Here is a 26,132-nt window from a genome sequence, read left to right on the forward strand (position 1 = left end):
ACTAAATTTAATAAACAACACGGCTATTGCATCAAAAGGCAGAACACCAGCAGAACTTAGGCGTATTGCGCAACGATCCTTGGATATCTTGCAAGGCTATGCTTAGGAATGGAAAATCCGAGTTAATAATACCAAGACACAAGCCATGATTGTCCCCCATCGCCTAAGACATAATCTAGTGAAACCCACTACTCATCAACTAATTGTGGGTGGAATATGAATCCCTTGGCTTCAGAAGGTGAAATATCTGGGCCTCATCATAGATAACAAGCTCCTATATAACCATAACGCTAAGGAGCTTTCAACTCGAATGATTACTTTACTGAAAAAAAACATTACCCTTTGCTGAATCGTAATTCTCGGCAGTGTCCAAAAAACAAATTTGCTGTATAAAAGTAGATTAGCCTACCAGCCGCAACGTACGGCATCCCTGTATGGCAACGTAGTGCTTACACAAACATCCGCCAAGTACAGGTAGGATCTTATAATTATATAAAATATTTAAAATAAACAAATTTAATAGTAATATAACCAACAACATAAATATATTTTCAATAACATAGTCTTCCTTTAAGCTGATTTTTCAGGAACATACCCCTCCGTCGAGGTTAGCTACCAAATGATATGTTGAAAATCTCTGCAGATTCTTCCAGTGTCTTCTCAATAACAGCCGTCGTGCCAAACTTTTTCCCACTGACCAGAGATATTGAAACTAAAGCTTGCAGGGGGGCCGTATGCGGCCATCTATAATGCGACTCGTGATGACTTTGTTAAGGTTAAAATAAATAGTCTAAATAATAGACTATTTTGATGAAAAAAAACTTTTTAGTTTTGATTGTTGCTTTAAACAATTGAAAACCAAACTTTAATAAAAGAATTGTTAACTTCAGTTAATATTTTCTAATGAAAACGAGTTTTAAACGTTCATCCTTTCGCTAAAAGTCAGGTCAAAATGGCTCTCTAGAATGGAATTTGTGAAGCAATAGCAAACTGAAATGTTTGGAGATCCCTGCCTTGGACTCATAATTTTTTCACATAGGTACTATTTTCTTTGCCAAATATTTTTAGAATGTTTCTGAAAGTGCGTTTTCCTGAATATTCGCTGAATCAAACAGAATATTTGATAGGTTTCATTTACTGACAACCATCAAACAACTAGCTAAGTGATAAGGAAACAGCTGTGAACCTCCTGTTTTAATTCGATTTGATATTTAAATCATGCTTCTAAATTTATACAAGAGTGCCAAATATAAATGATACCAAATGCACCCAATTAACTCTTTCCTTTAGCAAAAAAAATAATGAATTATTCAACGTGCATTGAAACAATCTCAATTACAATTCAAGTTGTCAAGGGGTCAAACATTAACATTATTATTGCACGCCCTTATCATCAGCCGGCCGGCCAACCAGACCGACGACAGACGGACGGTCGGACACAGACATGAGTTAATTTTCAAACTTTTCACCAAGAATCAAGTTTATGACCGATAAGAATCCAATAAACCCAGCAGCAGAAGCAGAACCCAGCACCAGACAAGCAAGCAAGCGAAACCGTGGAGTTGTATAATCATCAACCATTCTTTCTCTTCTCTCCACTCGGTCAGCACGGCCGAGGACGGATCGAATGCAACAATGTTGCAATAAACCTGGCACCCGGCCACCGGTGTCCACATTCCACGGCGCAGTCGGTTGATAAGATTGGAGCAGGAAATACGAGAAGCCTTGACCATCAGCTGGCAGATGCCACAACTAAAACGTATGCCTCTTTAACACTGTCGTACGAGCGGGTGTGTGTGTGTATGTGCGTATATTTTTGAAGGTTTTTCTTTATGTCTTACAACATACCACGTCCAGCGAACAAAACGCCGGACGTGGTATGATCTGTGTGTCTACTGCTTTGGGGGAACCTCAGCCAAAAGGGGAGGTAAAACTTTCTTCTCGCGGGGGGTTTGCATTTTTAATCGAAACGTACAGCTTGATCGAGTTGAACTGTGTATAATTATCACGGGTACTGATACGTGTCCTACGAATTAATCGGCCACCAAACCGTCCAGATGGTCGTCGCAGGAAAAAAAACGTGCTCCTTCCCCCCGAGAACCGTTTACGCGGTAGACGCCGCCAATCAGTCCTGTTTTGTGCCTTCCTCTTCCTTGTGCTTGTTTTAAGTTTAAGCAGCCGGCTTATAAGCAAAATCTATACCGAGGTCAACGTAGTCAGTCTGGGTTTGTTTGTAAGATTTGCTTTCGTTCGGCTTCGTCTAATCCGAACGAGTAGACGGCAAAGGTTTAGAACCTAGAGCTGCGTTTTAATTGAATTAGAACCCAGTCAGTGCAAGAGATATTATGTGCCACGCTATTTTTTGCCCCAGAGTGGCTCTAAGAAATCTGTTGTAAGGAAATAGGAGAGCCCTTTTTTCTAAAGCCGTTTAACGGTTTAGTTAAAGAACGGAACGTTGCTGTGGCATGGAGTTGCAAAATCCATTAGAAATCCGTTACATTTCATGCCCGACGTTGGGCAACTGAGCAATTTTTATATTCCAATGGTCGAGTTGCCAAACAATTCTATAGCATTCTCGGTCGATAGAGATAGTTTATCGTCCACTCGATCCCTCCCGATAGTTGACAATTCATAAATCTACTTCTACTATTCTCCTGATAATCCACAAGGAACACTGAGCTTTTCGCCTTGTTCTGCGGGTTGATGGAGAACATCTCCCAGACATACGTAAGGTGTGTCCAGGCCTACAGCCATTTGTCAATACACCCTGCTCTAATCGATCACCTAATCATCTAATTAAATTAAAACTAATTAAATCTCAACGTGTGTAACAATTTTAGGATGAAACCCCAATCTGACTATTTCAACGAGATGTACTTGAATCCCAAATAGTAGAACGTTAAACGAATGTGTCCATTATAGTTGACTCCTTTTTTTAGCCTGAATAGCCTGAATAAGAGTTAAATTCGGAATCGATTCTGGTATCAGAATCGGCTCCGTAAACGTAATCGACCTGGGAATCGCATTTTGTTCCGGTAACAGAATCAGAATTGACTCCAGAATTGGAATTAGCTCCAGAATGGAAATCAGTCTGTTTTAAAATTTTGAATTGAAATAAGTAGTTTCAGAAGCGAAATCAGTCCAGGTATCTCGATGAAAATGAATAGTTTACAAGTATATTTTGAGAATTTGTGACTATCAATATGTAACATCATGGGATACAAACGTCTATTCTTATGGAGATGCCGAAACCGACTCCAATTTCGAAGCCGATTCTTATTCCGGAACCAATTTCGGAGCCGATTCCGATTCTGATGCCGATTTCGAAACCAATTTCGGAGCCGATTCCCGAATCGATTCCGGAAACTGATTCCGAACCTACTATCCGCAATCGATTACAGAAAACTTCGGAGCTAGCCGGAATCGATTCCGACGAAATCTTCATTATTCCCATCACTACTCACTAGGTCATACAAAAATCGAAAAAATTCAGGACGGACGGTGGACGGGTCCACTCTACGTCCAGATAACTCTTTCTAGATCAGATAGCGGAGCTGAGAGTTCTTGTGTCCTTATCGACAGGTGAAGTAAGTGAGGTAGTGTCTTCAGTTTAATTGCTCTATTTCCTGCGTTCTTATTTGACAATATTAGAGGCTCTCGTCGCAATGAGTTAGAAGAGGCCTTAATTATAATGCATCACTCCTAGATCCTGATGAGAGGTTACATCGCCTGAATGAAAGTTTTTTTACCTAAGCTTTAATTTAACTCTTTTAAAGGTTTTTTTGAAGGTTCCCAAAAGTCCCAAAATTTTGGACAGTTTGACAATCATTACGATTTAATGATAAATGGAAAATTATGGTGAAAGTTTCATAGGCCTTGATTCCTTTACATTTTTTAAATGATTCTACCAATGGTTATTTTAGAAAAAAAAGATTGCAAATTCTCACGTAAAAGAAGAGGCATTGGGGATATTTACGTAAAACATTATTTTTAGCTCTTCTTCTATGATGAATACCATAAAAAATTAACGTTTTTGTCTGCAAAAACTGGCCCGCAGCGTGAACGAATTTATGTAATCCCTATTCTTGAAATGTTAGCAAATTACTCTTAATCAATCATCAGGTAATTTTTAAATGATTTTATGGATTAATTTTCGTCCTAATGATTACATCTGAACGGTAAGGTCAGATTGCAATGTTATGATCCTTCATGACGAGCACCTATCCCACCGTTATATCGCGTGTATTTGAAGAGACAGAGTTTTTTTTCCAGCACAAAAATAAAACTAAATTCCCAACGATGAAAGTTAACTCAGCCCTGTTCAATGTTAATTCTCCTGCAAAGCTTGTCCGTCCAACTCCTTACAATAAAAACAAAACTATCCCGCATGACCCACTATCGACTGTCGGTGCCCCCGTCAGGTGCAAAGGAATGTCACTAATTATGTTACCGCCAAATAATTGTTCGTGATCGAGGAGCGAGTGATTGAAAACTAATTTTCAGCTCTCTCTCCCAAAAAAAAAAAGAAACCAGGAGCAACCTCGCTCGTCGGCTTATAAAACAAAACGCTTTCGGAACCCATTCCCTTTACGCAAATTGTCACGCCACGTCCCATGTGTACGTGATGGCGACGAGGACGACAACGACACAGCAAATCCTTCAACTCCGGTACCGGTGCACGCTCATTATCGTGCCGGCACGGCACCAGTTCGAGCCGCAAGCGGGCCTCAATCACTTGTCGATATTTCGGCTGGACGTGTGATAATGTGACGATTCAATTAGGCTCCACCACACTCGCAGCACCAAGGAACGGGACACAGTACACTGCGGTGGGGACAGTATTGGTTTGTGCAGGCATGCAGGACAGCATCAAAATCATGCCATATGCAACGGGTTTAATGGTTTCATCACCAGCTTGGCAGCTAATTATTGCTGGCCGTCCGTTCGGAGGCCGGAGTGTCCACCAGGCACACTACCACTAATTGATGCGCGGTTGCGCTTTTGTATTCCCGCAACCAGAAAGGCGGGCTGAGACTTATGCGGTTCGGTTGCGGCACTCTTTGACGCGGAAGCTGGTGAAAACTGGGAAGCTGCGCTTTTCATCTTCAGCCAGCCGAAGGATGCCGATCCGACACGTACCGTGTATGTGAGTGGCGCGAAGGAATGCATATACACACACCGGCAGTCGGCACACATTGATGATCGAAAAACTGTGAGGGGGGAAAACTCAGCCAAGCCCCTTGTGTCCTCGACGAAAGCTCATAATTTTCGGGTGGCAGGCAGGTTGAGCTTCATTAGGTATGACGCTCAGGCAACATTGTTGTCGCACATGTAATAATTGTTTTGACAGCGCGCACCAGCAATCCGCAATCAATGCTCCTCCAGTGTGTGTGTGTGCGCTAAAAGGTGCGTGTGCATGTGCGTGCATTTGTGCCTTAAATTATAACCCTTTGCGCATCGTTGTACTCCCTGACGCTGTCTTGCCTTATCGATTCGCTCGAAGCACAGCTCGGACTGCCTGCTGGGCGTAAAGTTTTATGGAGAAAACAACGACAAAAAAAGCAAAGAGAGCAGGTGACAGCAGGACATAACAGAGAGCTTGTTCAGGTGAAGCTGCCGTGTGGTCCCGGTAGCTTCCGTTCACCACATCAAACGTACTCACCGCACCACCGCATTGCACTAGGAAACCTGCCGTTGTTTCTCTCGGAGGCAAATGCAATTAGAGAGTGCATTTGTAATGCGTTGCGAATTGATTTTAAATTTCGTTTAATGTGCAGTTGCTTAGCGTGTAACGTCTCAATAAAATGTACACTTTGGTGTGTCGATCGGGCCCCGTTTATTGATGACATTAGCCGAGAGACTAGCCATTACGGTTGGGGGGATGATTTAAGGTATGCTAAAACGTGAGCAGATGCTTTTTGAGGTGCGGTTGTGTACAGTCTCATATGTTTTGCAAATGGTTATCATTTGAGATCGTTTAGGCAATGGTATGAATTAAATTTGATTTGAAAATTATCGTTGCTTTTGAGCTGGAGTTTTCAAACTTTTAATAGTCAATTGACGGTTAATAGTTTCATAAACGGAAATAAATCATAACGGAAGTGTTTTTAATCCTAACTTGTTTTAACTTGTTTGATCGATTTTAAAGAAAATGTATCATTGAAATTAACTGTCCAATGTATTTTTCGCGGTAAAATCGATGAAAGCCATGCAGTCATCACAGTTTCATACCAAACGATCAATTTGATCAGATAATTGAAAATTCTCTGATTGAAAAACCCCTATTGCAGCAAATTTAACAATTAAAATCGAAAAAAGTAAAGAAGTGTTCAATGATAATTATTCATACGAAAATGATATAAACCGGTACAAAGTCAAATAAATGTTTAAAGAACTTTATCAAACTCGCGATTCTAGCTCAGTATTCCTTGCAATTTAATAGTAATACCTAATAGAAAATTGCATCGTACTACTTGATAATTTTCCATTTAATGAAGTGATTCCTCTCAGCAATATATTTGAATCTAATAGGGGCGATAGTGTCGAAAAAAAACCCAGAATGGATTGACTATCCGGCTACGTGGTAATAAATTAAGTCTCGAAAGTCTGTATAGGCCGGCATGTCCGCGTAGGACGTTACGCCAAATAGAAGAAGAAGTACTCTCTGAAGCACCCACGACTCCAATCCGACACCGGCTATTGTGAGTCCTATTCCGACTCCGGCAAAATTCGAACCACTACTTCCACCCGGAGTCGGAGTCATCCGAAGTCGTCTGAAGTCATGCGAAGACGTCAGGAGTCTCACGGAGTTGTTCTGAGTTGCTCGGAGTCGTTCAGCGTCGCCCGGAGACATTCGGAGTCGTCCGAAGTTGTCCAGAGTCGTTCGGAATCGACTGGAGTCAAAGTCAACAGGAGCCGTCCGGTGAATTGTGCTTATGATCAGGCAAGCAATTTTGTTGTGTTGTTTTTTTTTCCTTTCACTTTGCGCGTACATTTCGTATACAAACCTTTATTCCGCAGGCCGACTCCGGACGACTCAGGCGACTTCGAATGACTCTGGACGACTCAAAACTATTCCGAAAGACTCCTGACGACTTTGTATGATTTCGGGCGACTTCGGATGACTCCGGACTCTGAATGAATCCGAACTTCTCCGGTCGTCTCCAAATCTGGGCGACTCCGGACGACTCCAGACGATTACAAACGACTCCGAATAATGCTGGGTGGACCTACCTTTCGGAGTCGGTTCCGAAATCATCGGAGTAGCATCGGAATCGACTCCGGATTTTTGCCTTTCTTTTCTCATCATTAGTTTGTACGACGTCTTCAAGGTTTTACAACGTTTTACAATTCAGCTGAATCATTGTTTCAAGTGCCAGCTTCTTTAAAATAATAACAATTTTAAATCTAAAGTCAAACAATTCATTAATCAACAATTTGTATATTCATTAAAAAGATTTAATTATTCTCGCAAAAACAAAGAAGAAAAGTTCTGTAAACTATGACTAATGGCTAAAATTGCAATAAATTGTGCATTAAGTAAATTTAAAAAAAGCACCAAAAAATATAAAAAAGTAATAACCACAAAAGTGAAAAAAACATTGCTAGTAGTTATTTTAGTATGGACCCTTTTGCTTTCTTTATTTAGGAAATTAATTTAAACTTTCATAATTCTCACAAATCAGAGAAACGGAACGTGATCCTCAGACTAATTTTACTTTATCCATCCAGTAAGATGTGACTTCATCCTTTTTAGTAAAGGAAGAAAAATAAAACATTTATAGTAAATGTTAAGCAATTTTAAACTACGATATTATTTTTAAATCAATCTGTAATGCAACTTTTGATGACTACTCAATTAGAGACCATTTTGATCAGAGTAAAACTAAAAATGAAGCATTTCACATGTCATGTTGTTTACATTGTGTATGAAATTTCCTCCAACTTTTGCTTGCAGAAGAAGCTATAGTTTATTGTGTTAAATTGCCACACGAAAAAAAAATCATGAAAGCGATGTACCCCTGCAATACGCCCCGTAAAGGCCGCTGCAATCTTTTGCAGTCGTAAAATTTATGATCAGCCAAACTATTAAACTATAAATTTAATTTACCCTACACAACCTACAGTGGTGAGCCACATACGTTCCCACTGACAAGTGAACGACCAACAACGACCAGGCAACCCTTTGATTGCGCTGCTGCTGCTGCACTACGAACTGATAGAATAACGGGCAGACATTTTGCATCCTTTGCACCTTGAACCGTTTTACACCTTTTGCACAAAATGCATCAACAAAAACCCCTCCTTTCACCGGTGCTTCTCGCTTTAATCGATCGCTGCCGGTCACTTAAGCAGATCGGTCCCATCTTCATCATCATTACTATCAGCGTGTGTGTGATGTGACAAACGCGAAGCGCGCGATACGGATTGCTTTCACTTTAAAGCGTTCCTCTTTCGGGGCTCCTCTCCATCATGCTCTGCCATCAGTCTCCGAGAACGAGAAAAGGGGAACCGTTTTTCCTAAGGCAACAATATTTTCCAACGCTCATCATCCCCGATTCCTGCCGCCACCGGTTCAATGATCGATAAGTTTTCAATTAAACGGTGCACCCGAAAGACCTCTGAGCGTCCCCAAGGTGCGTCCCCAAAGTGCGTCCCCTGTGCGCCGAAGCTATCGTCAGGTTATTATTTATCAATGTTTCGTCAGCGTCAGACAAGCACTTACCAGCAGCAACGGAGCATAAAATAAACATTTTCACCCCCTCCCCAACCCATCTTCGCGCAACGAGGTCTGTGCCATCAGTGTCCTTCCTTCCTCGGGGAAGTCGTCACAGGAGTGTTGGCTTTTTCGGCCAAAACCAAACGCGCTGATTACAGCTTGCACAGGAGAAAGCCCCCTACCTGTTCGCGGAGGCTTTCACGTGACCCGTGGTCCTTTCCCGCAGAGGTTCACTTTGATGCGCTGATTCTGCGCAAAGGACGATCGTGCGATGGCTTTCAAAAGTGGGGCGATGGGGGGGGTGAGCAGCCGCACTTGATTGAGATACGTTCCAGCGCGTCCAGCGCGCCTCCGAAGGTTGATTATGCTCGATGATCGATGTCCACACAACACGCGGTGACGGTCATGCCGTGTCATGTGAGTGTGAGGATGTTACCGTGCCGAAAAGAAAGTCTGCAGAGTCTTTGCCGGGTTGCTGCTGCTGCTGCTGCTGCTGCGGCGACTGGACAGAGATTATGCATAAAAGGTGGTAAATTAGCGTCCAACACGCCCGTCGGCCATTTATTATACACAAGCAATCCTTCACAAGCTGATGAAAAATTGGAAAAAGCTACATGCCCGGAAAACAAATTCCAGTCAGTCAAGGACTGCACTTTTTTTTTTGTTCAATAAATCCAAACATTCCATCTGTGTGACAGTTTTTGTTATTTTGAAAAATTAAAACGTTCAAAGAACAACAGTAAAACATCCCTTCCATAGAGGGAAAACAACCAAAAGCTATAAAAAAATAAGCCCAAAAATTTAAAGCGCAACACATTCTCCGTGTCGCAATGACAATCACGGTGCGTACATTATCTCTCCCTCTCTCTCTCTCTCACAAACTGTCTCTCCGGTCATCCCTTTTAATGATGAAATGATCGAGCCCCGTTAACCGGGAGCCCGTTCGACGAGTTTCCCGAAAATCGATCACCCGGCTCCCCGGCCCGGCCTGTTTGTGGCAAGTTCGGGGAGGCAGGAAGGACGACCACGACCACGACGTCGACGAGATTGAGTGCATTCCCGAATTAATGACAATATAAGCATGGTAATTGTTGCCAGTGGTTTCATGGCCCGGTCAGCCTTTTTTTCCACCCCGATGAAAGTTTGACATTGCACTGCACTGCGGGCTTTGCCGTTTTTACGTGTCCTTGTGCGTGCAACGGCTTTCTTGAGGGCCGTCGGGGCAACCACCTCCCGCAGCACGGATTGCAGCAGCAGCAGCAGCAGCAAGTACGGCCAAGAATGTGTAGCATAACATAAATTATGTGTACGCTGTAGCGCTTTTTTTGTTGCACGCTGGTTTAGTTGTCCTTTCTTCCTGAATATCTTTTGATTGGTTTTCGATGCAAATTAAGCATTTACTACCAGTTTCCCACCGCACTCTGTCTCGTTCGCTGTGTCCTAGGTTAGGATGGTTTTAAGTCTTTATGGTATTCCGAACGTATAAAAGTCGGATGGAAGCTGCCAAGGATTCTGATCGCTCACTGTACGCGCTCTCCTTCTCTCCGGGGGGAGTTGCGCTCTTCCCCGAACGTGTGCGCAGACAAGCGACGAATGTTAAGAAAAGGACCGGTTTTTGCGCCTCAAAACCGTACAGCATGGCCTACTAACACTTAAAACTTTGGCGTCTGTGTGGTGGTGACTAAAAATACCCTACAATTAGTTACTGTTATGACAATGTAGGCAGGAGTGCTTGCGTCTCCTAACGGAACACAGGAGGGCGCATTGGTACGTGATTTAAATACACCCTCCACCCTGTACTTGCCCTCGTTCTCTGTGTGTGTATGTGTGTGTGTTCGGTTCCTTGAATGGCCTAATTTATGGTTATCACGCGTACGCACCAAAAAAGCAACAAGCACGAAGGCACTTCTGTGATGCTCGGGAAAAATTGAAGATCACACAGAGCTGCACAAGAAGCTGCCAGCAGGCCCCACCCTAAAGCAGGCGGCACGGGGCACACGGCACCGGTCAAAGAACAATTTAATGTAAGTCTCGGGATGTTGCGCCCCGTTGTGTACGTCCAAAATGGGGGAAGAATGAATCGAAACGACACGGCAGCTCTAGTCACCGTACCGAACCCGGCGTTCTTGCACCGGGCGCTGCTGTTGCTGCTGCTGCTGCTCGGGCCACCCTTTTGTTAATATCATTTAATGAATATTAATGTTGCATTATGACATACGCTTCGTTCGGTTGGTCCAGCTCCGATTCTGTGGCGAGGAGGGAAAGGAGGGGATGGGGAGCAAGCTATTGAAATGGCCCGGACAGTCTCGGCAAAATGTTAATAATGAGATGAAATTGATATTAATTTGTGTTTTGAAACATAGAATGTTTGATTTATCATGGCAACGAAGGGAAAGGAGCGGATCGGATTGCTGGGCCCTGGGCGGCCAGAGTGATACTGGGGCGGCCTGCTGTACGCCGTCGACGTGTACGCCATTGTGTGGGTCAATATGGGAGCATGGCAGGCGTGCTGTGTGGGCCGCGCTAGTCATCGTATGACTAAAAGTCAAATGACTCGTGCGAAAGAGGTGCTGATCGGAGCGCTCGGGAAGCTTCTTGCTTTCGACAGCCGGGACTGCAAGGCTAGAAGTTTTGTTTGCCAGAGAACTTTTGGTTTACGCGTCCGTGTGTGGTGGTGATAGTGGGCTTTTTCCATTTTGCTGCTGATTGAAACAGCACATTGTTACGCAATGGGAAGGAGATTTTTCATTCCCTAAATAGCGTATGACTCACAGGAGTATGGTAAGGGAAAGGAGTTGAAAGTATGAGTCAAGACGATCATATCGTACTGTGATGTTTTTTTTGCATTTTATTTGCATAATTTCTGATACGTTTATGCTTTCCGATATTTTCAATGAGATCAACAGTTTTTTCTTAATTACAGAAACATATTATTTGTCCATCCGGTTCGAAGGACCAAACATTGACGAAATTTGATAGCATTCAACAAACAAGCAATAACGTATAGTATTTTGAGGAGTGGTTTAAAGAATTAAATGACACATTAATTTTCATAATTGCAAGGATATTATTACATCATTGAACATGTATCGCTTTGTCATCCGGTTTGAAGGACCAACATATATTTATTTGTTATAGCTCTTTACTTGAAGATACATTAGAAAGATGTTTATTACATTATCTAGATTTTTTTACTTGATCTAGATTTTTTTATCTTTTCATTGATTATTTTGTTCGTTTTAGATCCCTTTTATAATTAATGCCTTCTCAACTGGTTCCAAGGACCAAACTTTTGTCTTATATTAATATATTTTTTAATATTTTTAACTTACATTCTCGTTTTCAGTATGTTTTTAACGAACACAGTGATGCTTATTGTTTGCTTTTAATTGAGTTAAATAAAAGTATAAATAAAGCCACAAAACAATCAATAATGAACACAAACTCAATACTCAAGTCTTTCAATTGAAATCACCATTAAAAAAACTCATTAAAAAGATTATGCTGCGTGTTAATCTATATTACTCATTTCTGCAGGTGGAAAACACAAAAATAAAATACCAAATGCCTCCATCTCGAAAATCATAACCCAATTCTATCAATATCATTCCGTCACCGAAAGCACCGTGCTTCCAATTTCCGAACGATTAATATCATCAGGCCTAAAACAATGTGTAGAAACAGCACTGAATAAAAAAGCAATTGAGAGCTAAAAGAGGGAGAGAGAAAAAAACATACTACCTTGCCACGAAAAAAACCCAAACGCCAGTTTCGAGATAAAAACAAAAGATTTCAACGACGGTGAAGCGACGAAGACGACGACCCTGTTGTTGCCGAGAGAGAGAGAGCGCGCGCGCGCACGCCCGTAGCCTTCGCAATCACCGGCGGTACAAAATCACGGAGGCAAATCAGCTGCTCCTTTGCGTAGCGACCGGGCACCGGGCGGCTTCTCTTCCCGACGACCACGTATCGCCAGAAGGCCCCGGCGCACACGCCGCACTCATTTGCGCAGTGTGCGTGCGAACGAGAAGCCCCGATTATGATGATGCCGCGGTTGTGCGCTGATGATAGGGACCGGCAGCAGAAGCAGAGTGGCTGATCGCGCGAGACCGCCAAGGACCTTCTCCAGCCCGTCCGCTCGCCCGCCTCGGAAACACACGGAGACAGGGCAGGTGTATCCATAAATCGACCACAGCCGGCTACTCGGGCTACCCGTCGTCGACTGCCTCTGCTTCTGCCACGTTCCGCCGCAAAAGATGCCGAAAACGCATACCAAGCAATACATACGCACGCATACGATACGGTCACCACACGGGTTTTTCTTCGCCGGCCACCCCGGGTACGATAAAGATGTCGACAGAGAGAACGGGGAGGCACGGCAAACGAAGAGACCCATATAAACGGTTTCAATAACCGACTCGATCAAAAAGGCAACGGCCACAGTAGTCGAGGCGGCAGCAGAAGCACCAGCAGCAGCCGCTAAAAAAAAGTTCCATCAACCATCAAGATAGGGTACGAGGGTACCAAAACAATCCAACCGGCATACTGTTCGTTCGGGTGCACAACACACACACCGCATTGCGAAAGAAAACGTAAATCAGTTTGCAGCGTCTTGATTTTTCGCTGCTGCATTCATGCGCAAGACGGTTTGAATCGCACACCAAACGCCTTACCGATAGCCCTGCTGAGTGCATAGCGTGCTTTGATTGGAAAAGCACCAGATTTATAGGAAGTGCGGTCTTGTTTGGCTTCGCGTAGGCGAAAAGCCCTTTTTCGGATGGCTAAACGACGAATTCTACAAAGTAAACCATTCGCAACCAACACAACAAATTGAAGAACACAAGAGATTTACACGTGTGTACCATGTTACGATGTGTTTAATCTGCTTTTATTGAAATAGTTATCGAGAATGGTAATTGCTACTTTTGCAATTTTTATGTTCTAATTAAACATTAAATCATAGAAAAGCATTGAATACCACAGCCGTTCCAGCAAAATAAATAAATTGAATGTTTCCTTTTAGATAAAAAACAAAGAAATGTCAAACTAAACTCACACAGAGGAAAAAGAAAAAGAAGCACCAAAAAATATAATAAATAAATAAAATAATTACTGAAAGAAGATAAAGAAAACCCTGACCAACAGAAGCTAAACTCAAGTGTTAAATTTATGAAATAAAATATAGAATAAGAAAAAAAATCAAACAAATGATTAAATTATAATGCTGAAACGACTGAACACTAAAACAAAATACAAAAGAAGAATAATAAAATCAACTATGATTATAACAAGATAAGTAGCCTTCAACAATGAAACAACTGATCAACAAAAGCTAAAATAGAGTGTTAGTTATAAAAATTAAAATATTTAAATAGATAAAATGAATTAAATTGATGAATGAATTACAATAGTGAAAGCAATCATTGAAACAAAATAAAAAAGGATAATAATAAAATCAACCATAATTATAACAAGATAAGTATAATTCAATAATGAAATAACTGGCCAATAGAAACTACAATAAAGTGTTAGTTATAAAAAGTAAAATATTGAAATAGATAAAAAGAATCAATGAAATAATAATGAAACTAAATATTAAAACCAAATAAAAAAGAGTATAATAAAATCAACCATGAAACAAACTTCAAATGAAAGGAATAAATTATGTAGTATTATTTAATTTTTCGTTGAACCGATAAGCAGGAAATGCAACAAAAGCTATCCATTAAACAGCAAATTGTTTCAAATTATAGTTTTTATATCCAAGGTCAATTACACTGTCTGCTCCCGTTACACTTTGTTACAAATATCAAGTGCAAATCTACAAAAAATATTCATAGCCTTGTTTTTCCTACCCCTTCAAAACTCCTTTCATCATTTTTTTAAACACACCTAGAACGTGCAATGAAAAACTACACCTCTAATTATTATTTACACCAATCATGCTGCTTCATCTAACGGGACTCGCCGCCTCAACTACAACAACAAAAAAATGCCAAAACCTGATCATCGTAAATGAAGGGAAACATAATAATTAGACGAATCCTGACGATTGCCGTGCGCACAGTGCCGCCTGGCAACAGTGCGTACGGCCCCCAAAAACGGTACTTAGCATATGGTTTGCTTATTTTCCCTTTTGTTTCAGAAATCCGGCCTCTCCGGCCATCCATGCTCCATCCAGGTCTGAACATATTGATAGGTGTTTCGGAAATTTGCCAGGCTTCCGGGGGATGCAATGTTGCGTATTTATATCCGATTTTGCTTCCAGCCGATCGGTTTGAGGAATGCATGTTTTGGGGATGTGCAGTCGAGCAGGAAAAAAACGGGCATAAAAAACCGGACCAGTGTCCTGATGGCTTCTAGAAGTTCCCTTGATTCGTTTCACAGCGACAAAAAGCCACCAGGAGTCTTCAGGATTCAACTGAACACTTTTGGGATGCACTTCGATTTTAGTTTCAACTTCGCTCAGGTCAGCAGGTGAATTTCCGAACCCGCTTCTTACACCGAACGGGGCCCGGCGGAATCGCCGTGGAGAAATAAATGTCTACCGACTGGCTGGTGATTCGAGATTCGAGGGTGCCAGGGGTCGTGTTTCCCAGTTTGCTTTTCACTCTCTTATTCGCTTACGCTGCACCGTAGCCGAGTCGTTTGCTCTCACTCTCGAGTGGAGGTCAATTTACTTCCTCTACAAACCCTACGTAAGGTAAGGTTAATGTATCGTTATCGTTTTGTACATATGTCTGTGTGTGTGTTTGTATCCTTTCTACCTGTATCTGGACGAATGAAAAAACGAAGAAAAAACACACCCTTCGGAAGCTTCAATGTCCTGGCGTCCACACAGAAACCCCTGAAGAACGCTGACCCTCATGGGGAGAAATGCGTCCGTTTCGATGCAATCGAGGACCTCGCTCTCGCTCTCGATCGGCACTCTAATACCCGGGGAAGGATATAAATTAAGGATTTGATACTGATACGAATCAGGTGAATTTTCAAACGAAAATCGTGCCTCGCAAGTGAACAAACGGACAAACGTAACAGCGCTTCCTTTGTGTTGTTTGCGTGGTAAATAAAACAGCGGTTCCTTTACACTGAGGAACCGACTGAGACGATAGATGGTAGAGAAAGAACAATGTGCTTTCCACGCGTGAACGGGAATGTTACAATGAAAACGAAAAATGTCCACGATACTGGGGACGGGAGAAAGGATTCGCTTTTTATTGAGTGGGAATGATAGATTTAGCCATAAGTTCCGTGCAATCGCAATGAAAGGATTTGGGAATGCTGAACAACCTGTGTCTAAATTGAGTGCTGGTGTTGAGTTAATAGAGAAATAGAAAAAAAAGGATCGGCAAGCATCACAAAGACATACGTTGAGTAGAATTTTCCCACAATTTTTTTACTCATAAGGTCCGGTCCAAAAACGACCGTGTTGCTTATATTTTTTTCCATAATTGGGTATCATGCTTTTTACAGTGTTTCTCGAAAAAAAAGTTAAAAAAGTTTTGAAGCTTTTGAACAGGCTTAATCTTTTTTACCAGATTTTCTACATACTCTGAAACTATCACACACACTTTCTCCAGATAGTAGATGACATGAAAGTATATGCCATAAAATATCAACATACAGTTTATAATAGTTTACTGTAAAGTTGTAGTATTTCAAAGAGATTTTATCAGCCTTTTTCACATGAGTATAATTTTCACAATTTTATGACTTATTTAATTGTCAGAAAATTCCATTATAATATGATAACGTGACAAATGCTTTGGTTGGATGATAACGAGACTATAGGTTTTAAGTATCACAAGAAATTCTTGGCGTCTGCTAAGTAGAAAGCTAAGAGGCTTACTTGAAGCACATTTAAAAAGTATTAATTAAAGTTACTTAAAATCTTTCTTAATTGATCTTTTATTTACCTTTTAATTTACGATTGTATTTTTACTTCAGAAAAGTACTAACTTAACTAATCTTTTGTGAAATAGTACATTTTATAGCACTCCAAAGGATGCTATAAAGCACTTATTTTTATACAATAGTACACGTAAAAGCACAGTTTGCTCTCTAGTTCCGCGGTTCTCGTGTTACGAGGATTCGGAGATATTTGGTTTTATAAATTGAACAGTGTGTGTGCCAAATCCGTACAATTTACTCTAAGAATTGACAAATGCACAATGATTTGCTTTTTTTATAAAACTTTCAAGACACTTTAGTGTCAGAAATATCGAAATATTCATACTAAATTAATATATACAAGACACATACTGATTAATTGTATAAAAGTTCTAAATTTATTTAAAACACCAATTAAATAGAAAAATGGCAACAATACTGGAGTGAAGATGATCTTGGTCGCCATTGTCATTCCATATTACAGAATGTTAATATACACCCGTGGTTTAGAGACTTGAAGGCTGGACGTTCTTTTATCAGGGCTATGTCAAGACTGATTTCAAATCACTATGGGTTAAACGCTCATCTCCAGCGCATCGGCTTCTCTTAAGCAAAAGAGTATCCGTATGCTATAGGACACCATGACATTGACCACTTACTGTGGTCGTGTCAACGTACGAAAACACTTGGTATCAACTCCTTGCATCAGTGAAAACTGTAAAAAAGACACCATTCATCCCAGTTCGAGACCTATTAGCTATGTTAGATATAGATTATTTTAAAATTAACCACACGTTTATGAATTATTATTATAATATTTCCATATAATCATTGCATTTCACATACTTCCACACAATCAATACAGCTTACAATAGACAAGTTTTTTGTTTTCAAGTTTAACAAAATACACTTCCTCGAAAGGGGTTAATACGGCCAAGCCGTAATAAAAAAACAGACCAATTAAATACCAATATTTTGCCTAAAAAATATGAAATTCTACTTACGTAGATACTTTGGGATCACTTAAACGGCGTATCTAGGAAGCGTATCACTATTACAAATATTCATTCCTATAAAGATGGTGGCACCACTCTAGTCCAATCGTTGAAACGTAAAGTCAATAACAAAACAAAAGGTGAGACTTTTGGCATGATATTAAACATGATATTAAACATACAAAGATCACAGTAGATAAAAGTAATAAGCTCATCTCTTTCCTTCTTAGACAGGACTTCAAACAGTTGTTGAATTTATTTAGAATCCTTTTACTTGTTCTTTTACTTGAAAAATCTTATGTAAAACACCCAGGAAAGAGTACAACAAACTGCTATATATTACTGGTTAATAATTCTTTCTTTTTGAATATACTAGCCTAAATTTATTTTAACCATATCGCTACAAAAGCTTTGCAAGTCTTATTCCCAAGCCCATTACACAAAACCAAACGTTTCATTTGAAAAATCCCTTCTTCCCCCTTTCTATTTTAAACCGAAATAAATTAGCCTTGAAAACAAATAAAACTGATGGTGGTCTGCTTCTTGCATGACAAATATCGCCCCATTTGTCAGGATGTCCTTCTTTACACAGGGCCCGATCCTTTTGCACCCTTTTGCGGTCACAGGCCACCATGACCATCATCATCAGCATTGTCCTCCTGCCAGGAGAGAACCTGAACCCTCATAGCCCGTGTTCTAACCGTCAAAAAGGCAAGTTCAAGTTCAGACGGCGAAGAGTGGGAGCATCTTGCCGGTTGCGCTGGTTGAGCTGGAAGATGCTGGTATCATTGCCCGACCAATGCTGATGGTGTGACGTCTCCCCAAAGTGTCTCCCCCAGCGCTGTCTTTCAACTTCCCTTCCCTAGAACTGTGAAGAAAAGAAAGTGAAAAGCTGCGGCTTTGTTATGGTTCGTTGCAGCGCTCGTTATCATGCAGCGCCCGTTCTTCCGATCCCTCCCAACCAAGCTTCGCTTCCGGAAGCTTTAACCAAAAAAAAGAGTATGCACATCAACAACGGAAGATGAAGGTGCAACGTTTTTTTCCCGTCTTCTTAAAAGTGTGATGGGTGCAAGGATTCTCCAATCCATCGGGCTGCTGCTGCTGTTGCTGCTGGTACCACGTTTACGGTCAAATCGTTTTGCAGCCTGCGCGACCGACAGGTGTGCGTGGTGTTCGCGCGCGTCATCTTGTAACGCGCAACGGACAAAGTGAGTGTGAGCGAGCGTGAAGCGAGACAGGGACAACCCGGGCGCCCAGCTGGAAACGCGGCCGCTTTGCTGGGTGCGGCGCAAACGGCGAGGAACGAGAAGGAGCGCACACGAGGACGAAGGCTCCCCCCGAAAGGAATCCCGAAGACTTGCATTGCTTGCGCCGAGGGAGCGACATCAGCGACGCTCGGATTCGGGCGAAAGAGAAGGAAAGAAACAACAAACCAGGAGGAGGAGGAAAAAAGGCCCCTAAAGCAATGGTAGAAGGACAAAAACACCTCTCGCCGGACGCGACGAGGGGCAGCTTAAATTAATGATTTTAATAATATTCACGATCGAAGCGAACGAAGAACGAGAAGCGACGGGTGCCCCTGCTCGGCTCACAGCGAAGGAGGAAAGGAAGAAGGGATGGAAGAAAGAGAGAAGAGAAAAAAAAACTCTCCGAAACAGATGAAGACAACCGCTGACACATGGCGCACCGTCCGGATGGCACGAGCTGAACATCAGTCATCGGTTTAGTTTCACCCCGCTTGGTTCGCCGAGGCCGTCGTAAGTGATATTCGAAGTTTTGTGAAGAAGCATGGAGGGGGGGGGAGGGTAATGCATGGAACAGAGGGAAGCGAAATAAAACAAAAGCTGAAACAAGGAAAGGAAGGAAGGAAGCAAAGCCTACTCTGCTCACGAAAATGCGCGATATGTACCATATTCCGGTGATTGAGCGCGGGGCGCGCGGAGGGAGGAAAAAGGCCCCGAAAATTACTTTCCGGCGAAGGAGGCGACGATTCGGGAAAGTGCGCCCGGGCGATCATCGTATGGAAAGTCAGATGCAGATGGTACTCGTGTGTGCTCGCGCGCGCGCTCGCGGATGCAGACCAATGTGGAGATGGGGATAATTTATGAGCTGGCTGGGCCTGACGAACCTTTTCCCTGGCCGATTGTTTAGCCATGCCAACAGATTAAAGCTCTGCTTTGGGACGGGCAGGTTGCATTGAAGCAAGGGGACTTTCTTTCAGAGCAGCAAACCGGCTGCAACTGATAGTGTGGGCTTTTGGGTGACAGTAAGAGGCTTCTAGTAGCTTGAAGGACATGAGTGTATTAATGAGCAGCTCAGTATATAAATCAGTGAGAAACGGGGTTTAAAACCTGCCAAAGATAATGAGCGAGCAATAAAATTAGCTTGAAATGTGTGTCATCGTTAAACACAACCGCATAAAGAAGATAACAATTCCAGAATAAACTTATCAAATGGAATTTAAATCATTACTGACAATCGGAATCTCATGTCTTTATAAATTTAGGTCACTTAGAAGGAGATTGCAGCCGAAATTTTCTTTTTTGCAATTCTGCCACACGCAATTTCCGTTAAGGAAAGTATTTTCCTGTCAACATACTTTTAACATACATGAAATCGAAAGATAATTTAAGAAACAAAGTATTAGTTATTATAACAAGAATTAATTATAGTTTGAAGAAGCAATGGCAGGCAACCGGGCTGGATAAACCAACCAACCAACTGTAAAACATACACCGATGCTGAACCTGTGTTATATTTGTCAACGGTGCTTGAAATGTTTGTCTGTAGTTAATTGTACTACTTTTTCAATAAACTGTATTCTTCTTCTTCTTTTTTCGTTTGGCTCTCAATGAAATATTTTCAACTAATTATTGTTTTACATTTTGTTCATAACAAAATATGAGTTTATCATATTATGAATTGAAATATTAGAAAAATGTGTATTGCATACTTTCAGGCGTTCATGGGGTTTCTGCCTTTAAATTGCATTGAAGTCTTTTGATAGAAACGGACGGATATAAATGTTCGACGGCTTACAGATTCTTGCTTAATGGGTAACTATTTAAGTTTCTTCACTTTAATATCACTCTACGAATACATCTCTTCCGAATATTGCTTGTTTTTTTGTATATTTCTTTATGTGTTATAATGTATTAATAAACAGTCACTTTCCCAAACTAGATCGATAGTTGCAGTTGCCTAGATACAACGCTTTCTTTATTTTATTTCATGAGTATCCTGCTCAGTTACGAGTACAATATGATAAAATGTTAAAAAAAACATCCAAATAAACCACTATTTTATGTCATTTCGACAATCGCTACGATTGTTTCCGAATTCGATCGAGTTTGGGAAAGTGGCTGTAAATTATTTTATTTTGACTAACCGCCCTTAAAAATAAAATTTATTGTGATGAACTTAACCTTTATTCTGAGCTTATTACTGGACAGAATTTGGACAGAATTGCTAAAAACTTGGAAAATTCAACGTACCGACCTTTGGGCAGAATTATCTAACATATCATTGCTCAAAGATGGAGATGAAGTTGGTTTCTATCCAACTCGAGCTATACCAAAGCTTGAAGCTAGAAAAACAACACAATATGAAAGCGCCACAATCCAACCAACCCCGTCTATCAGCACTTGCCATGCCAAATACAGCGAAACCTCTCATATTTACAATTACCCTGTCCGCCTTGAAGACCACTGCACCAAGCAAGCGATAAGCATCGACCATTTCTTTCCTCAATTGCAGTGCTGATCCCGATGAAAAAGGCAATTAGTACAGCCGGGGGAGCATGGGGAAGCATGAGGTTGCTGCTAGACAACGGGACAACGCATTCGAGATCATGTGTTGGTCCCCGGTCCCCGTCGGTCGATAGGCCAAATTGTTCGTTCGCAAAAGAGATACACAGTAGCTTTTACAAAACGGCAGCATTACATTACATTACGTCGCCTCGCTTGCACAGATCAATGCATTCTGATAAGCCCGCGTATCAAAACCAGAGGGGTAGAAAGGGGAGAAGGGGAGGACCTGCATTCAGTTGCATCGAACACACACGCTTACAGTGTATATCGACCATCCCAGCGCTTTATCAATGAAGACGGGTAAATCTGGCATTGACCTCGAGCATGCCCTCTCCCTCTCCGTTCCTTTGATCAATAAATGGATTCAATTCAATTATAATTATGCTTAATAAAATTATTTCCAAATCCCGCAAAGCGTTCCCTCGCTCCATTCACAAACTCGGAGCAGTAGCAGAGAAACAACAGCGAAGAACGCTTCGAAAGACGCCAACAAGGTGCAGCCGTGGGATGTGCAGCGGCCGAAGGGTTACTAGTGTGAGAGGGAAAGGCTGGAAAATATTGATATTCCAATGAAACAATAAAGCGACTTTTACAAAACACAGCAAAACGGCTTTCAATTGGTTTTGTGTTCGAAGAGGGGCCCGACTTACCTTGCTCTTGTCCCCTTCTTTGTGGGCTTGCGCTTGCGTGTGTATGAGCTTCTAATTCTTGTACTTGCCCATGGCTCTCGGTTGCATATGTTTAGCGGTCGCTTTGTTCCGTAGCCGGTACGCCAAAACTGCAGCACTCCTCCCCCCCCCCCCCCCCCTGGTGAGCCATGGCATGGCCATTTCTGTCAGGCGCTCTTGCTCTCCCTCTCTCTCTCTCCCTTTCGCTTCCCAGCATCAAACAGTAGCCAAACAGGCAAACAGCTACTGCCCTAATGATGCTAAATCTTGTACGGATCGGGACCACTCACTCCGGCCGGGGGGGTAAGCCGCGGGCACGGCAGCAATAATACAGAAATGAAATTTGTACAAATCTGGCTATCAAATCGTACAATCTGTTCGTTGTTCGCGTCCGATTCCGCTTGGAATTCATTTTTCCCCCCATTCCGGGCTCTGCCCCTGAATGCCTTCATTGCGCGCACGCGAGAAAAAAAACAAGAGACAATGAAAGATAAATAGAGCCCTTGTGTGAGTGTGTGTGTGTGGGGTGGATGGGAGCTTTCCAATTGGGGGAGCTAAGAAATATGCACCATCGATGACTTGCCCCCTTTCTCGCTTTTCTCCAGCACAGGTTCAATCTGCAGCAACGATATGCTATAAAACGGAGCGGGATCGCTTAATGCTTTAAGGCGCACATTGCACAGCAAACAGTGTTGTGCCGGGAGGAGGGCAATGGGCTATAAACTGACGCTAAACTGACTTTCATTCCCGAGCAAATTAGGTCCGGGAAAGGATGTGATGGGTCCAGGAGACCGAATTTAAATGGGAGTTTAATTTTTAATGTTTTTTTTTAAATTAAATTTCACTTTAAACTATAACTATTATAACCAACACAAGAAACAACATCTGAATGAATCGTCACTTAAAACATATAATTTAATTTTAGTCACGATCTTCGCGCTTCTTTCCATCAAGCAGTTATTTAAAGGGTTTGTTGACATTATTTGCTTGACCAACCAAAAAAAAAACAAGGCAAACCCTGTAAACACGTGATTAAAGAGCGCCGATGGCTGTACAAATTACATTTGCAGATGTACCATTTCAAGCGCCGATAAGTTGTACAAATTTCTAATAGATTTTTGTATTCTAAGACACCAATTGGTAATATTTCCAAATCAAAATGCTTTTAAGCAATGCCACGTGATGGCTTGAATGTATCTTTACAAGTTGTACAGGGTTTACTGATAGTGACTAATGATTTTGATCCGGTGTGTCAATAGGTGGCGTTTTACTCGTGCTCTTTGAATTTAAGACATTTGACTCTTTTACCAACTGTCGGATGGATCGTACTAGATTTCGTTTCTGTTTTTCTTCCACGAATCTAACAACCCTTAAGGTGCGAGCTGATCGCGGACGTCCCCTTCCTGGCTTTCTGGCACGTTGACCATCGAGTAGAATACGTTATATGCGGTATACAGTGGGCACATGATACCCCACAGCCTCCGCTATTTATTTTGCTGATTTTCTCGCGTAGAGCAAACTGAATTCGCCTACATCGTGCATTACTTGGACATCAAATGCCACTGACTGGTTTACATTTTTTTAGCGTTAGAGCCCTTGTGGTTACACACATGTCTGACATAAGTGAACTTATCGGTTTAAAATATCCAAAAACAATCAAAAAACTTGTGCATTTTATGATCGGGCTATCCTGTATTTTTACAGGATTTGACAATACAAATAATTGACTATGGTCATTAATCTCAACATCTTTCTTCTACACATCTGACTGTAATACATCAATTGATTGGATTGGAGATATGTAATTCAGATTCATGAATCTGAAAGAATCTTCAAAGTGATTAAATGAATTTTAATGTATGATTCAATTCAATGACTCTGAAGATTCATAAATCTCAAAATTTAATTGACAAAGAAGGCACACTTTCTTGACATGTGTCAAAATCATTTCTTCTATATCTTTGTGCCTGAGAGGTTTAGTGGTTAGAGGTTTAAATTTATTCGCTTTAGAGGTTAGAGGTTTAAATTTATTTAAATTAGAGGTTTAAATATCTTTTTTTATATATTCGCGGATCTCAAGAGAATCATTAATCATTCAAAATTCTTGAGAATCTCCAGAATTTTTGTTTTTTTTTAAGATTCATCTTTAGAAACTTTGAAAATGCAATGAAACTTTGTAAATTAGTACGAATGTTTAGAAATTCAATTTAACCTTAAAATCACTCTTCACCGAAGAATTATATACCTTTTTCTTGAGAACTCAGTCCTTACAGGGTATTCGTGGTCACATTATAATAAGAATAGCACTATTCGTAGCTTCCGGTATGTTTTTGGACCGCTATCACGTTATGGAATTATCCATCTTAATTAAGATCAATTTTATCAAAATGGTTTTCAACACAATTCTGGCCAAATTGCCATCGCGTTAGAGATTGATAGCAGCACACCTTGTGCAAAGTTAAGTCATAATTACAGGCGAAATGTAATCATAAAAATCAACTAAAATAACCAGATTGCCACAAACTCTGAGAGAGTAGGTTCCACCGAGATTTGAACTCGGATCGTTGGATTCAGAGTCCAAAGTGCTAACCATTACACCATGGAACCTATTTGATTGCAAGGCTACATACGACAGTCACATCACTGGACTGTCAAACTCGTTTTGGGTCGCGGGCCGAATTACCGTTGAAAATATTCTCGCGGGTCGCAATTGAACGGTTTTGGGTAGGTGGGGGGAGGTAAGTTATGTGGTGAATGATTTTCTACCTTTTAATACCAAAATAAATAATTTAGATATTTTAAAAGTTTGGTCCAGATTTTGATTTCACCATCACCCAGTACCACATGGTACTTTCGATCGGCGAAAATCATTAAGGACTTATTCTTTGACCTATAAATGTATCTAGAATCTAGAATCGTTCTAAATAAGAAATATGGAAATACAACTATAATACGCAAATCAATTCACGTTTACTCATACTTTACTTTAGTGGCGGTCGCCCTAACTCGGAAATTTTATCATTCTTATGCAATGTCCCACATGTCTGCCAACTTTGAGACTGCCTGGACAGTTCTTTAAACCTCGTATATCACCTCAATATATCGACACACGAAGAACAAATGCTGCAATTTCACAACGTTAATCACTAATAAGGATATCTCATAATGTTAGCACTATATCGGCAAATATTTGCAAGCTATGAGGCTTTTTCTAAAGAAAAAGAGACTACCAACTTCTACTAGGCCTCATGCAATTCACGGCTTTTTGAAGTGCTTGGATTTTCAAGATTTTTAAAGATATCGGCCTGATTTTTTCAAAAGTCTTGCTAAAGAGTGCCCTAATCAATAAAGTGAAGAAAATGGTATTCCAAGTGGTGTGTACATGGAATCCGAATTTTCCAGAAAGTCTCAAAGTCAGAAAATGGGCGAAAATATGGGAAAATATGAGTCCGACTTTGAGGAGCCGCCAGCAAACAAGAACTAAAACACATGTCACATCCCATCTTCGAGGATAGCTTCCCAAAAACAACCACTGTGAGTAACTTACAGAATGTTGAAATCTTTTTTCTCAGTGGATAAAAATTAATACACCGATTTTTCCTGTCTCTGTCCTACAATACTTCAGTTTCTTTCAAGTAACTGCCAAAATTCTTCGCGGGCTGAATTCAAAGGGTTCGCTGATCGCATGTGGCCCGCGGGCCGTATGTTTGACATGTCTGGTGTAGTCTGTTATATCTGGCATATTTTTGTGATTTATTTGAATTAGAATTTTTTTAAAGAGTTCTTTGCATTAATTTCAGACCGTCAATGGGGCCCTTCACGATTCTAGTCAGCTTTTTGTATAGAGTTTGACAGTTGGAGGCTGAAATCATGTAAACACTCCATACAAAACCACACACAAAACTAGAATGCAATTTTCAGTCTAGATTATTCTAGCCTCAAAGCTACAATTATATTCGAGTACCTGCTCGAAAAGTGGCAAAACAAGGTGGTGTTTACATTTATCCCAAGGTGCATTAAAGAAATCAGGTTATGGAATCTAGAACCAAAG

The 26,132-nt window shown here is 41.2% G+C and overlaps 1 non-coding gene across 1 annotated transcript; it reads right to left on the reverse strand.

Annotated features, from left to right (window-relative positions):
• Positions 1 to 24,616: 24,616 nt before the first annotated feature.
• Positions 24,617 to 24,688, reverse strand: Trnaq-cug (transfer RNA glutamine (anticodon CUG)). Its single transcript has one exon. It is a non-coding gene; the product is annotated as a tRNA-Gln (tRNA).
• Between the last annotated feature and the right edge of the window lie 1,444 nt (positions 24,689 to 26,132).

The sequence above is a fragment of the Anopheles coluzzii genome, chromosome 3 (assembly GCF_943734685.1).
Source record: "Anopheles coluzzii chromosome 3, AcolN3, whole genome shotgun sequence".
NCBI classification, from domain to species: domain Eukaryota; kingdom Metazoa; phylum Arthropoda; class Insecta; order Diptera; family Culicidae; genus Anopheles; species Anopheles coluzzii.